We start from the raw sequence: 12,485 nt of genomic DNA, 5'->3' as shown, positions 1-12,485 counted from the left end.
GAAATTGGCACATCACGTTGTGGTTTTGGCGTAGGTAAGAAACGTTCTTGCTAGAAACCTATAGCAGCCACGTAAAACTTGCAACAACAATTAGAGGACGTCTAACTTGTTTTTGCAGCATATGCCGTGTGATGTGATATGGCCAAAAGGATGTGATGAATGATATAAGTGATGTATGAGATTGATCATGTTCTTGTAATAGGAATCACGACTTGCATGTCGATGAGTATGACAACCGGCAGGAGCCATAGGAGTTGTCTTAATTTATTTATGACCTGCGTGTCAACATAAACGTCATGTAATTACTTTCCTTTATTGCTAACCGTTAGCCATAGTAGTAGAAGTATTAGTTGGCGAGACAACTTCATGAAGACACGATGATGGAGGTCATGGTGTCATGCCGGTGACGATGATGATCATGGCACCCCGAAGATGGAGATCAAAAGGAGCAAAATGATATTGGCCATATCATGTCACTATTTGATTGCATGTGATGTTTATCATGTTTTACATCTTATTTGCTTAGAACAACGGTAGCATAAATAAGATGATCCCTCGCAATAATTTCAAGAAAGTGTTCCCCCTAACTGTGCACCGTTGCTAAGGTCCGTTGTTCCGAAGCACCACGTGACGATCGGGTGTGATAGGTTCTAACGTTCGCATACAACGGGTGTAAGCCAGATTTACACACGCAATACACTTAGGTTGACTTGACGAGCCTAGCATGTACAAACATGGCCTCGGAACACGGAAGACCGAAAGGTCGAACATGAGTCGTATAGAAGATATGATCAACATGAAAATGTTCACCGATGATGACTAGTCCGTCTCACGTGATGATCGGACACGGCCTAGTTGACTCGGATCATGTATCATTTAGATGACTAGAGGGATGTCTATCTGAGTGGGAGTTCATTAAATAATTTGATTAGATGAACTTAATTATCATGAACATAGTCTAAAAATCTTTGCAATATGTCTTGTAGATCAAATGGCCCACGCTAATGTTGCCCTCAACTTCAACGCACTCCTAGAGAAAACCAAGTTGAAAGACGATGGCAGCAACTACACAGACTAGGTCCGTAACCTGAGGATTATCCTCATAGTTGCCAGGAAAGCATACGTCCTTGATGCACCGCTAGGTGAAGCACCTGTTTTCCCAGCAGAGCAAGATGTTATGAACGCTTGGCAGACTCGTAGTGATGATTACTCCCTGGTTCAGTGCGGCATGCTTTACAGCTTAGAACCGGGGCTCCAAAAGCGTTTTGAGCAACACGGAGCATATGAGATGTTCCAAGAGCTGAAAATGGTTTTCCAATCTCATGCCCGGGTCGAGAGATATGAAGTCTCCGACAAGTTCTATAGTTGTAAGATGGAGGAGAATAGTTTCGTCAGCGAGCACATACTCAAAATGTCTGGGTTGCACAACCCCTTGTCTCAGCTGGGAGTTAATCTCCCGGATGATGCGGTCATTGACAGAATCCTTCAGTCGCTCCCACCTAGCTACAAGAGCTTTGTGATGAACTTCAATATCCAGGGGATGGAAAAGACCATTCCCGAGGTATATTCAATGCTGAAATTAGCGGAGGTGGAAATCAAAAAGGAACATCAAGTGTTGATGGTGAATAAAACCACTAAGTTCAAGAAAGGCAAGGGTAAAAGGAACTTCAAGAAGGACGGCAAGGGAGTTGCCGCGCCCGGTAAGCAAGCTGCCGGGAAGAAGCCAAAGAATGGACCCAAGCCTGAGACTGAGTGCTTTTATTGCAAGGGAAACGGTCACTGGAAGCGGAACTGCCCCAAGTACTTAGCGGATAAGAAGGCCGGCAATACCAAAGGTATATGTGATATACATGTTATTGATGTGTACCTAACCAGTGCTCGTAGTAGCTCCTGGGTATTTGATACCGGTGCAGTTGCTCATATCTGTAACTCAAAATAAGAACTGCGGAATAAATAGAGACTGGCGAAGGACGAGGTGACGATGCGCGTCGGGAATGGTTCCAAGGTCGATGTGATCGCCGTCGGCACGCTACCTCTACATTTACCTACGGGATTAGTTTTAAACCTCAATAATTGTTATTTAGTACCAGCTTTGAGCATGAACATTGTATCTGGATCTCGTTTAATGCTAGATGGCTACTCATTTAAATCTGAGAATAATGGTTGTTCTATTTATATGAGAGACATGTTTTATGGTCATGCCCCGCTGGTCAATGGTTTATTCTTATTTAATCTCGAACGTGATGTTACACATATTCATAGTGTGAATGCCAAAAGATGTAAGGTTGATAATGATAGTCCCACATACTTGTGGCACTGCCGCCTTGGTCACATTGGTGTCAAACACATGAAGAAACTCCATGTAGATGGACTTTTGGAGTCTCTTGATTATGAATCATTTGACACGTGCGAACCATGCCTCATGGGCAAAATGACCAAGACTCTGTTCTCCGAAACAATGGAGCGAGCAACCAACTTATTGGAAATCATACATACTGATGTGTGCGGTCCAATGAGTGTAGAGGCTCGCGGTGGCTATCGTTATGTTCTCACCCTCACTGATGACTTGAGTAGATATGGGTATGTCTACTTAATGAAACACAAGTCTGATACCTTTTAAAAGTTCAAGGAATTTCAGAGTGAGGTTGAGAATCAACGTGACAGGAAAATCAAGTTCTTACGATCAGATCATGGGGGAGAATATTTGAGTCATGAATTTGGCACGCACTTAAGGAAATGTGGAATAGTTTCACAACTCACGCCGCCTGGAACACCTCAACGTAATGGTGTGTCCGAACGTCGTAATCGCACCCTATTGGATATGGTGCGATCTATGATGTCTCTTACCGATCTACCGCTATCATTTTGGGGTTATGCTATAGAGACTGCCGCATTCACTTTAAATAGGGCTCCGTTGAAATCCATTGAGACGACACCGTATGAATTGTGGTTTGGTAAGAAACCTAAGCTGTCGTTTCTGAAAGTTTGGGGATGCGATGCTTATGTCAAGAAACTTCAACCTGAAAAGCTCGAACCCAAATCAGAAAAATTGAAGGAAATATGCCCTAGAGGCAATAATAAAGTTATTATTTATTTCCTTATAATCATGATAAATGTTTATTATTCATGCTAGAATTGTATTAACCGGAAACATAATACATGTGTGAATACATAGACAAACAAAGTGTCACTAGTATGCCTCTACTTGACTAGCTCGTTAATCAAAGATGGTTATGTTTCCTAACCATGAACAATGAGTTGTTATTTGATTAACAAGGTCACATCATTAGTTGAATGATCTGATTGACATGACCCATTCCATTAGCTTAGCACCCGATCGTTTAGTATGTTGCTATTGCTTTCTTCATGACTTATACATGTTCCTATGACTATGAGATTATGCAACTCCCGTTTGCCGGAGGAACACTTTGGGTGCTACCAAACGTCACAACGTAACTGGGTGATTATAAAGGAGCATTACAGGTGTCTCCAAAGGTAGATGTTGGGTTGGCGTATTTCGAGATTAGGATTTGTCACTCCGATTGTCGGAGAGGTATCTCTGGGCCCTCTCGGTAATACACATCACATAAGCCTTGCAAGCATTACAACTAATATGTTAGTTGTGAGATGATGTATTACGGAACGAGTAAAGAGACTTTCCGGTAACGAGATTGAACTAGGTATTGGATACCGACGATCGAATCTCAGGCAAGTAACATACCGATGACAAAGGGAACAACGTATGTTGTTATGCGGTCTGACCGATAAAGATCTTCGTAGAATATGTAGGAGCCAATATGGGCATCCAGGTCCCGCTATTGGTTATTGACCGGAGACGTGTCTCGGTCATGTCTACATTGTTCTCGAACCGTAGGGTCCGCACGCTTAACGTTACGATGACAGTTATTATGAGTTTATGCATTTTGATGTACCGAAGGTTGTTCGGAGTCCCGGATGTGATCAACGGACATGACGAGGAGTCTCGAAATGGTCGAGACATAAGATTGATATATTGGAAGCCTATGTTTGGACATCGGAAGTGTTCCGGGTGAAATCGGGATTTTACCGGAGTACGGGAGGTTACCGGGAACCCCCCAGGGAATCATATGGGCTTAGTGGGCCTTAGTGGAAAGTGAAAGGGCTGCCCATAAGGGCTGCGCGCCTCCCCCCCCCCTAGTCCTATTAGACTAGGAGAGGTGGCGGCCACCTCTCCCTCTTTCCCCCTTGGGAGTCCTATTTGGAATAGGATTGGGGGGGGAGTCCAACTCCCGGTAGGAGTAGGACTCCTCCTGCGCCTCCATAGGGCTGGCCGCACCCCTCCCTTGGCTCCTTTATATACGGAGGTAGGGGGCACCTCTAGACACACAAGTTGATCATTGAGATCGTTCCTTAGCCGTGTGCGGTGCCCCCTACCACCATATTCCACCTCGATCATATCGTTGTAGTGCTTAGGCGAAGCCCTGCGTCGGTAGAACATCAAGATCGTCACCACGTCGTCGTGCTGACGGAACTCCTCCCCGAAGCTTTGCTGGATCGGAGCCCGGGGATCGTCATCGAGCTGTACGTGTGCTAAGAACTCGGAGGTGCCGGAGTAACGGTGCTTAGATCGGTCGGATCGGGAAGAAGACGTACGACTACTTCCTCTACGTTGTGTCAACGCTTCCGTTGCGATCTACAAGGGTATGTAGATCAGACTCTCCCCCTCGTTGCTATGCATCACCATGATCTTGCGTGCGCGTAGGAAATTTTTTGAAATTACTACGTTCCCCAACAAAAATGCGTCTTCATAGGATACCCTAAAGAAACTATTGGGTATACCTTCTACCTCAGATCCGAAGGCAAGATCTTTGTTGCCAAGAATGGATCCTTTCTAGAGAAAGAGTTTCTCTCGAAAGAAGTAAGTGGGAGGAAAGTAGAACTTGATGAAGTATTGCCTCTTGAACCGGAGAGTGGCGCAGCTCAAGAAAATGTTTCTGAGGTGCCTGCACCAACTAGGGAGGAAGTTGATGATGATGATCATGAAACTTCAGATCAAGTTGCTACTGAATTTCGTAGGTCCACAAGGACACGTTCCGCACCAGAGTGGTACGGCAACCCTGTCCTGGAAATCATGTTGTTAGACAATGGTGAACCTTCAAACTATGAAGAAGCAATGGCGGGCCCAGATTCCGGCAAATGGCTGGAAGCCATGAAATCCGAGATAGGATCTATGTATGAAAACAAAGTATGGACTTTGACTGACTTGCCCGATGATCGGCGAGCCATAGAAAATAAATGGATCTTTAAGAAGAAGACAGGTGCGGATGATAATGTGACCATCTATAAGGCTCGGCTTGTCACTAAGGGTTATCGACAAGTTCAAGGGGTTGACTACGATGAGACTTTCTCACCCGTAGCGAAGCTGAAGTCCGTCCGAAGCAATTGCCACATTCTATGATTATGAGATATGGCAAATGGACGTCAAAACACCATTCCTTAATGGTTTCCTTAAGGAAGAATTGTATATGATGCAGCCGGAAGGTTTTGTCGATCCTAAGAATGCTGACAAGGTGTGCAAGCTCCAACGCTCAATCTATGGGCTGATGCATGCATCTCGGAGTTGGAACATTTGATTTGATGAGATGATCAAAGCGTTTGGGTTTATGCAGACTTATGGAGAAGCCTGTGTTTACAAGAAAGTGAGTGGGAGCTCTGTAGCATTTCTCATATTGTATGTGGATGACATACTATTGATGGGAAATGATATAGAATTCTTGGAAAGCATAAAGGCCTACTTGAACAAGTTTTTTTCAATGAAGGACCTTGGAGAAGCTGCTTATATATTAGGCATCAAGATCTATAGAGATAGATCGAGACGCCACATTGGTCTATCACAAAGTACGTACCTTGACAAGATATTGAAGAAGTTCAATATGGATCAGTCCAAGAAGGGGTTCTTGCCTGTATTGCAAGGTATGAGATTGAGCACGGCTCAATGCCCGACCACGGCAGAAGATAGAGAAAAGATGAGTATCGTCCCCTATGCCTCGGCCATAGGGTCTATCATGTATGCTATGCTGTGTACCAGACCTGATGTAAACCTTGCCGTAAGTTTGGTAGGAAGGTACCAAAGTAATCCCGACATGGAACACTGGACAGCGGTCAAGAATATCCTGAAGTACCTGAAGAGGACTAAGGATATGTTTCTCGTTTATGGAGGTGACGAAGAGCTCGTCGTAAAGGGTTACGTCGATGCTAGCTTCGACACAGATCTGGATGACTCTAAGTCACAAACCGGATACGTGTATATTTTGAATGGTGGGGTAGTCAGCTGGTGCAGTTGCAAGCAAAGCGTCGTGGTGGGATCTACATGTGAAGTGGAGTACATGGCAGCCTTGGAGGCAGCACAAGAAGCAATCTGGATAAAGGAGTTCATTACCGACCTAGGAGTTATTCCCAATGCGTCGGGCCTGATGACTCTCTTCTGTGACAACACTGGAGCTATTGCCCTTGCCAAGGAGCCCAGGTTTCACAGGAAGACCAGGCATATCAAGTGTCGCTTCAACTCCATTCATGAAAATGTTCAAAATGGAGACATAGATATTTGTAAAGTGCACACGGACCTGAATGTCGCATATTCGTTGACTAAACCTCTTCCTCGAGCAAAACATGATCAACACCAAAACTCTATGGGTGTTCGATTCATCACAATGTAACTAGATTATTGACTCTAGTGCAAGTGGGAGACTGTTGGAAATATGCCCTAGAGGCAATAATAAAATGGTTATTATTATATTTCCTTGTTCATGATAATTGTCTATTGTTCATGCTATAATTGTGTTATCCGGAAATCGTAATACATGTGTGAATACATAGACCACAACATGTCCCTAGTGAGCCTCTAGTTGACTAGCTCGTTGATCAATAGATGGTTACGATTTCCTGACCATGGACATTGGATGTCATTGATAATGGGATCACATCATTAGGAGAATGATGTGATGGACAAGACCCAATCCTAAGCATAGCGCAAGATCGTGTAGTTCGTCTGCTAAAGCTTTTCTAATGTCAAGTGTCTTTTCCTTAGACCATGAGATTGTGCAACTCACGGATACTGTATGAATACTTTGGGTGTGCCAAATGTCACAACGTAACTAGGTGACTATAAAGGTGCACTACGGGTATCTCTGAAAGTGTCTGTTGGGTTGGCACGAATCGAGACTGGGATTTGTCACTCCGTATGACGGAGAGGTATCTCTGGGCCCACTCGGTAAGACATCATCGCAATGAGCTCAATGTAACTAAGGGTTGGTCACAGGATGATGTGTTATAGAATGAGTAAAGTGACTTGCCGGTAACGAGATTGAACGAGGTATTGGGATACCGACGATCGAATCTCGGGCAAGTAACATACCGATTGACAAAGGGATTTGTATACGGGATTGCTTGAATCCTCGACGTTGTGGTTCATCCGATGAGATCATCGTGGAACATGTGGGAGCCAACATGGGTATCCTGATCCCACTGTTGGTTATTGGCCGGAGAGTTGTCTCGGTCATGTCTGCATGGTTCCCGAACCCGTAGGGTCTACACACTTAAGGTTCGATGACGCTAGGGTTATTAGGAAGACTTGTATGTGATTACCGAATGTTGTTCGGAGTCCCGGATGAGATCCCAGACGTCACGAGGAGTTCCGGAATGGTCCGGAGGTGAAGATTTATATATAGGAAGTTGTCATACGGTCACTAGAAAGGTTCGGGGGCATATCGGTATTGTACCGGGGCCACCGGAGGGGTTCCGGGGGTCCACCGGGAGGGGCCACCTCTCTCGGAGGGCCTCATGGGCCGTAGAGGAAAGGGAAAGAACCCCAAGTGGGCTGGGCGCATCCCCCCTTGGGCCCATGCGCCTAGGGTTGGGGGGGAAACCCTAGAGGGGGCGCCCCCCCTTGCTTGGGGGGCAAGCCACCCCCTTGGCCGCCGCCCCCCTCTAGATCTCATCTAGAGGGGGCCGGCTCCCTTCCTCCTTCCCCTATAAATAGAGGGGCAAGAGGAGGGCTGACCACCACATCAAAGGTGCAGCCCCTCCCCCCCCAACACCTCTCCTCCTCCGTTAAGAGCTTGGCGAAGCCCTGCCGGAGTACTGCCGCTCCACCACCACCACGCGCGTCGTGCTGCTGTTGGAGCTCTCTTCCCGACGTCTCCGCTCCGTACGTGTGTTGAACACGGAGGTGCCGTCCGTTCGGCGCTAGGATCATCGGTGATTTGGATCACGTCGAGTACGACTCCATCAACCCCGTTCTCTTGAACACTTCCGCTCGCGATCTACAAGGGTATGTAGATGCACTCCTCTCCCTCTCGTTGCTAGATGAATCCATAGATTGATCTTGGTGATGCGTAGAAAATTTTAAATTTCTGCTACGATCCGCAACACAGATGTCATCCACTCATTGGACATAAGGCGCCTATGATACATCGACATGTGGCACGGCCCAACAGAGGCCCATTCCTGTGAAAAGGTCGGCCCGTTTGACTTGGTTAAAAGGTAGCGGGCCAGCCCACGAAAAGCTTGTTAACGGCCTGTTCGCATATAGCCCATTTACAGCCCGCTAACTCACGACCCGTTACGGCCTATCCGAATTAGGCCCAGTATCATCATTTGGGCCGTCCAATATGATTCCAGCCCGTTGTAACTGCCGGCCCATGTATGGTCCATGACGTCTTTCAGCCCATATGAGGCCCTTTGTAACTCTTGGCCCATTAACGACCCATGGTGAAACTGGCCCGTAATGAACAATGTATTGCTTTATACCCATTAACGGCCCATTATTCCATTGGGCCGTTTCCAGCCCGTGTTATCTTTCGGCCTTCTCAGGGCCCATTTATTCTTGGGATCATTTCCAGCATTCTGTTACTTATGGCTCATTAGAGGCCTTTTCTGCTTGTGGGCCAAATTCAACATGTGGTTATAGTCGGCCCGTTTGTGGCCCGTTAATCCATTGGGCCGCTTTCATAGCATCATCAAATACGGCCGATTAGGGACGACTGTTATGGTCAGCCCATGAACAGACAATTCAAACTCTAGCCCATTTACGACCCATAATGCGGTTTGTTACTGGCCCATGTTTGGCCAATCGATCATACGGCCCGTAGAAGGCCCATTGATGCTACGCCACGTAGAAGGCCCATTGTTTCTATGACCCATAGAAGGCCCATTGTTTCTACGGCCATAGAAGGCCCATTGTTTCTACGGTCCATAGGAGGCCCAGGGTCACTACAGTAAATATGTAGCCCATGGTTATTGTGGCCTAGTTTTAAAAAATAGGTTATTACGGCCACTAGCAAACCGCGGAAAAAGAACTGCACTTGTCATGGAATTGTCACGGTAGATGTCCTAGTGTGAGGACTTAGTCGTGAGGCCAACGCATCTTTGTAGTAGCTTAAGAGGGGTTGAGCAAAATTGAGAGACGCAACACAAGACAAGGATTTAGACAGCTCCGGGCCCCGGGAAACATCGTCTGGTAATAGCCCTACATGCTGTTTGTGTCTAGATCTCATTATGCTCATGAGAGAGTCGCTGCATAAGCCGGCTCCCCCTTTGTGCCTAGCCCTAGAGATTATTGCTTGTTGCTTGTCCCCCTTTTGGGGAGCCCTGCCCCTCCTTATATAAGTTGAAGGGGCGGGTTAAATGACTAGTCCTAGTAGGATTAGGATTACTCTATTACAAGTGGAGTCCTAGTCTTATTTCCTTTGCAGGAGAATATTCCTTATGTCTTCCTATTAAGCCGGCCCACCATCACATGAACCGGCTTTCTGGGCCTTGGGCCTTGTCATCCATCTGACCCGCTGTTGGGGTCATCAGTAAGTCACCAAATACTCGCCGGGTCTTTGTGAGCCGCCAAGTCCGGCCGGGTCATACCGCGGGGTATATCCCCGACATTAGCCCCCAGTTTAATTTGGATTTATCCATGTTAAACTGATCCTGCAAATCAAGACCAACTTTGGTAGATTACATTCCGGGTCTAAGGTTCTTCTGAGCCGGCATTTGATCATTGTTAAGTCCTTGTCATTTCCTTGTTAATATGTACATGTCCATGATCTCATAGCAAATCTTCTTTAGCAGATATGTTTCAACTTTTTCAATGAAAAAAATCCAGATACTTCTTTTGAAAAGTCCGGGTCAATAGGCCAGCTTCAGAGTCAATTTGCTGACATTGGTCTCTTGTAGAGAAATATTGTGAAGAATAATCCACTTGAGTCGGCTTCCAAAGCGACTGTCGTGGTTTTGTCATGGCAGATGTCCTCGTGAAAGGACTTAGTCATGGAGCCATCGCTACAGGTTAGCTTAAAGGGGTTAAACCGGACAAGGGACACGAGAGTTTTATACTAGTTTGGCCCCTTCAATGAAGGTAAAATCCTACGTCTAGTTGTGATGGAATTGCAGGGGTTTCGATGACCAGGGAGCGAATCCGCTTTACCTGGCTCTCGAGTTGTTGTGTGTTGTGTTGTCCCTAAATCGCCGCCGGGTCGTCCCTTTATATACACAGGTTGACGCCTGTCGGTTTACAGAGTCCCGAGGCTGGATCGTTAACGTGTCCAACTCGGTCTCTATCCTTCCTATCTTATAATGCAAGTTACATGAGAAAGTCGGTTTACATCTACATGCCTTAACCCGCCTTTGGGCCTTGGGCCTTCATAAAGCGCCACCATCCTCACGTCTTCATGGGCTTCTAATCTTCATAGAGTTAACCCGGCTACTCCTGGCCGGTTTACGTCTAGTAGTATCCCCAACATTAGGCGCCAGATTGATTTGAACTTGTTCATGTCAATCTTTCAACACTTCGAAAAATTCTTGCCCTCGCACTTTCACATGGATCTTGTAAACCGCCGTGACATCATTCTTCAGATCCACAGTAAACTGCCATGATATCACTTATTCGTTGAAGCCAAAGATGCCCTTTATTAATGAGCATCCAACCATCGAGGCGACAACTTTATTAAAGATCCATTTTTGAGCTCCTCGATTCTTGCGCCCGTCGCTTATCTCTTTGCCTTATGAGACCCCTTTTTCTGTTTCCTCTGCTACCTCTTCATCTCTTCTTCCTCCTCACGACGTCCCTGCGCCCGAACGCTGCCGTCGTCGTCGAACTTTGCCCCTGCATCACCGTCGGCCGCTGCATCGACCTGGTCGCATCAGAAAGACGCGGCGCACCTCCGCTACCTCAACAGCTGCTGTAAGCCTTTCCTTCTTTATTCTATAGATCCATTAGGGTTTATACGGGTTCATGCCTCTCTTCTCGTGTTCTTCGTCAGCCCGTAGATAGCAGAGCTCGATCTTGACGTGTTCCGCACAATAGCTATGGTACTCCTTACCTCGGCCATTTAAACCAAACCTTAAATACCTAACAACTTGATCTGGACCTTTTGTGAACTGCTTCAGGACCAAACCTTTTTAAGTCTCAATATTTTTCCTTTTCCTGACTTACAGTAGATCCAAAATTTCAATGCAATCTTGTGAAACCTGTTTCCCTCACTTAGGTATTTTTAGATCTATACCCCTCACACCAATATAGGCGGTTTAACTTTTGAAGCATGATAATCTGGCAGGTACCATTAGTCCCCTTTTTAAATCACTGATTTATTTATACTCCGGCTTAACAGTATGCATATATCTCTGCTTCTGTTCATTGCCTTATCATTCACAAATACTCTGTCGTTGGTTTACCAATTTCACATACTTGGATTCCTTTTCCCTGTTGTACCTTATACATCACCATTAATGAATCATAAACCGGCATTATTTTCTTCCCAGCTTTTCACTTGCAATGGCCAAGCAGTTTTATTCCTGCAACTGGGTCCCCTCCCGGGTTACAGAGGAGCAACTGAACGGAATGGTCAAGATTGGTACCTTACCGAAGAAGAATGAAATCCGGTGGTGAGTTCCAGGGCCGGAAAATCCCCCTACCCCAAGCAGGGTGAAGTAGTGGTGTTTGTTGATCACATAGGTCGTGGCTTTACACCGCCCGGATCGAAGTTTTTTCAAGATGTACTTGCCATCTTTCAGCTCCACCCTCAAGATATTGGACCCAACTTGGTATCCAATATATGCAACTTTCAAGTTTTTTGTGAAGTGTACCTACAAGAAGAACCAACTGTCGAGCTGTTCCGGGATCTCTTCCATTTAAACCAGCGCACTGAATTCGTAGACGGACCCAATACTGAAGTTGGCGGCGTCTCTATTCAGAAAAGGAAAGAGGTTGAGTTTCCTCATTCCAAACTTCACAGTCACCCCAAAGAGTGGAATCAAACTTGGTTCTATTGCAGAGACACCTCTCCTGAAGATGAAAACCCTCTGCCGGGTTATCGTGCTCACCGGCTTGCTAATACTCATCCTCTTCCGCAACGACTAAGTGCCCAGGAACGGGCCTCGTATGCACCCCAACTCGCCAAACTGAGAGCCTTCCTGGCCAACGGTTTAACAGGCGTGGACTTCGTCCGTTGCTGGATATC

This window comes from Triticum urartu, chromosome 5 (genome assembly GCF_003073215.2).
Source record: "Triticum urartu cultivar G1812 chromosome 5, Tu2.1, whole genome shotgun sequence".
NCBI classification, from domain to species: Eukaryota; Viridiplantae; Streptophyta; class Magnoliopsida; order Poales; family Poaceae; genus Triticum; species Triticum urartu.
This window is presented reverse-complemented; position numbering follows the sequence as displayed.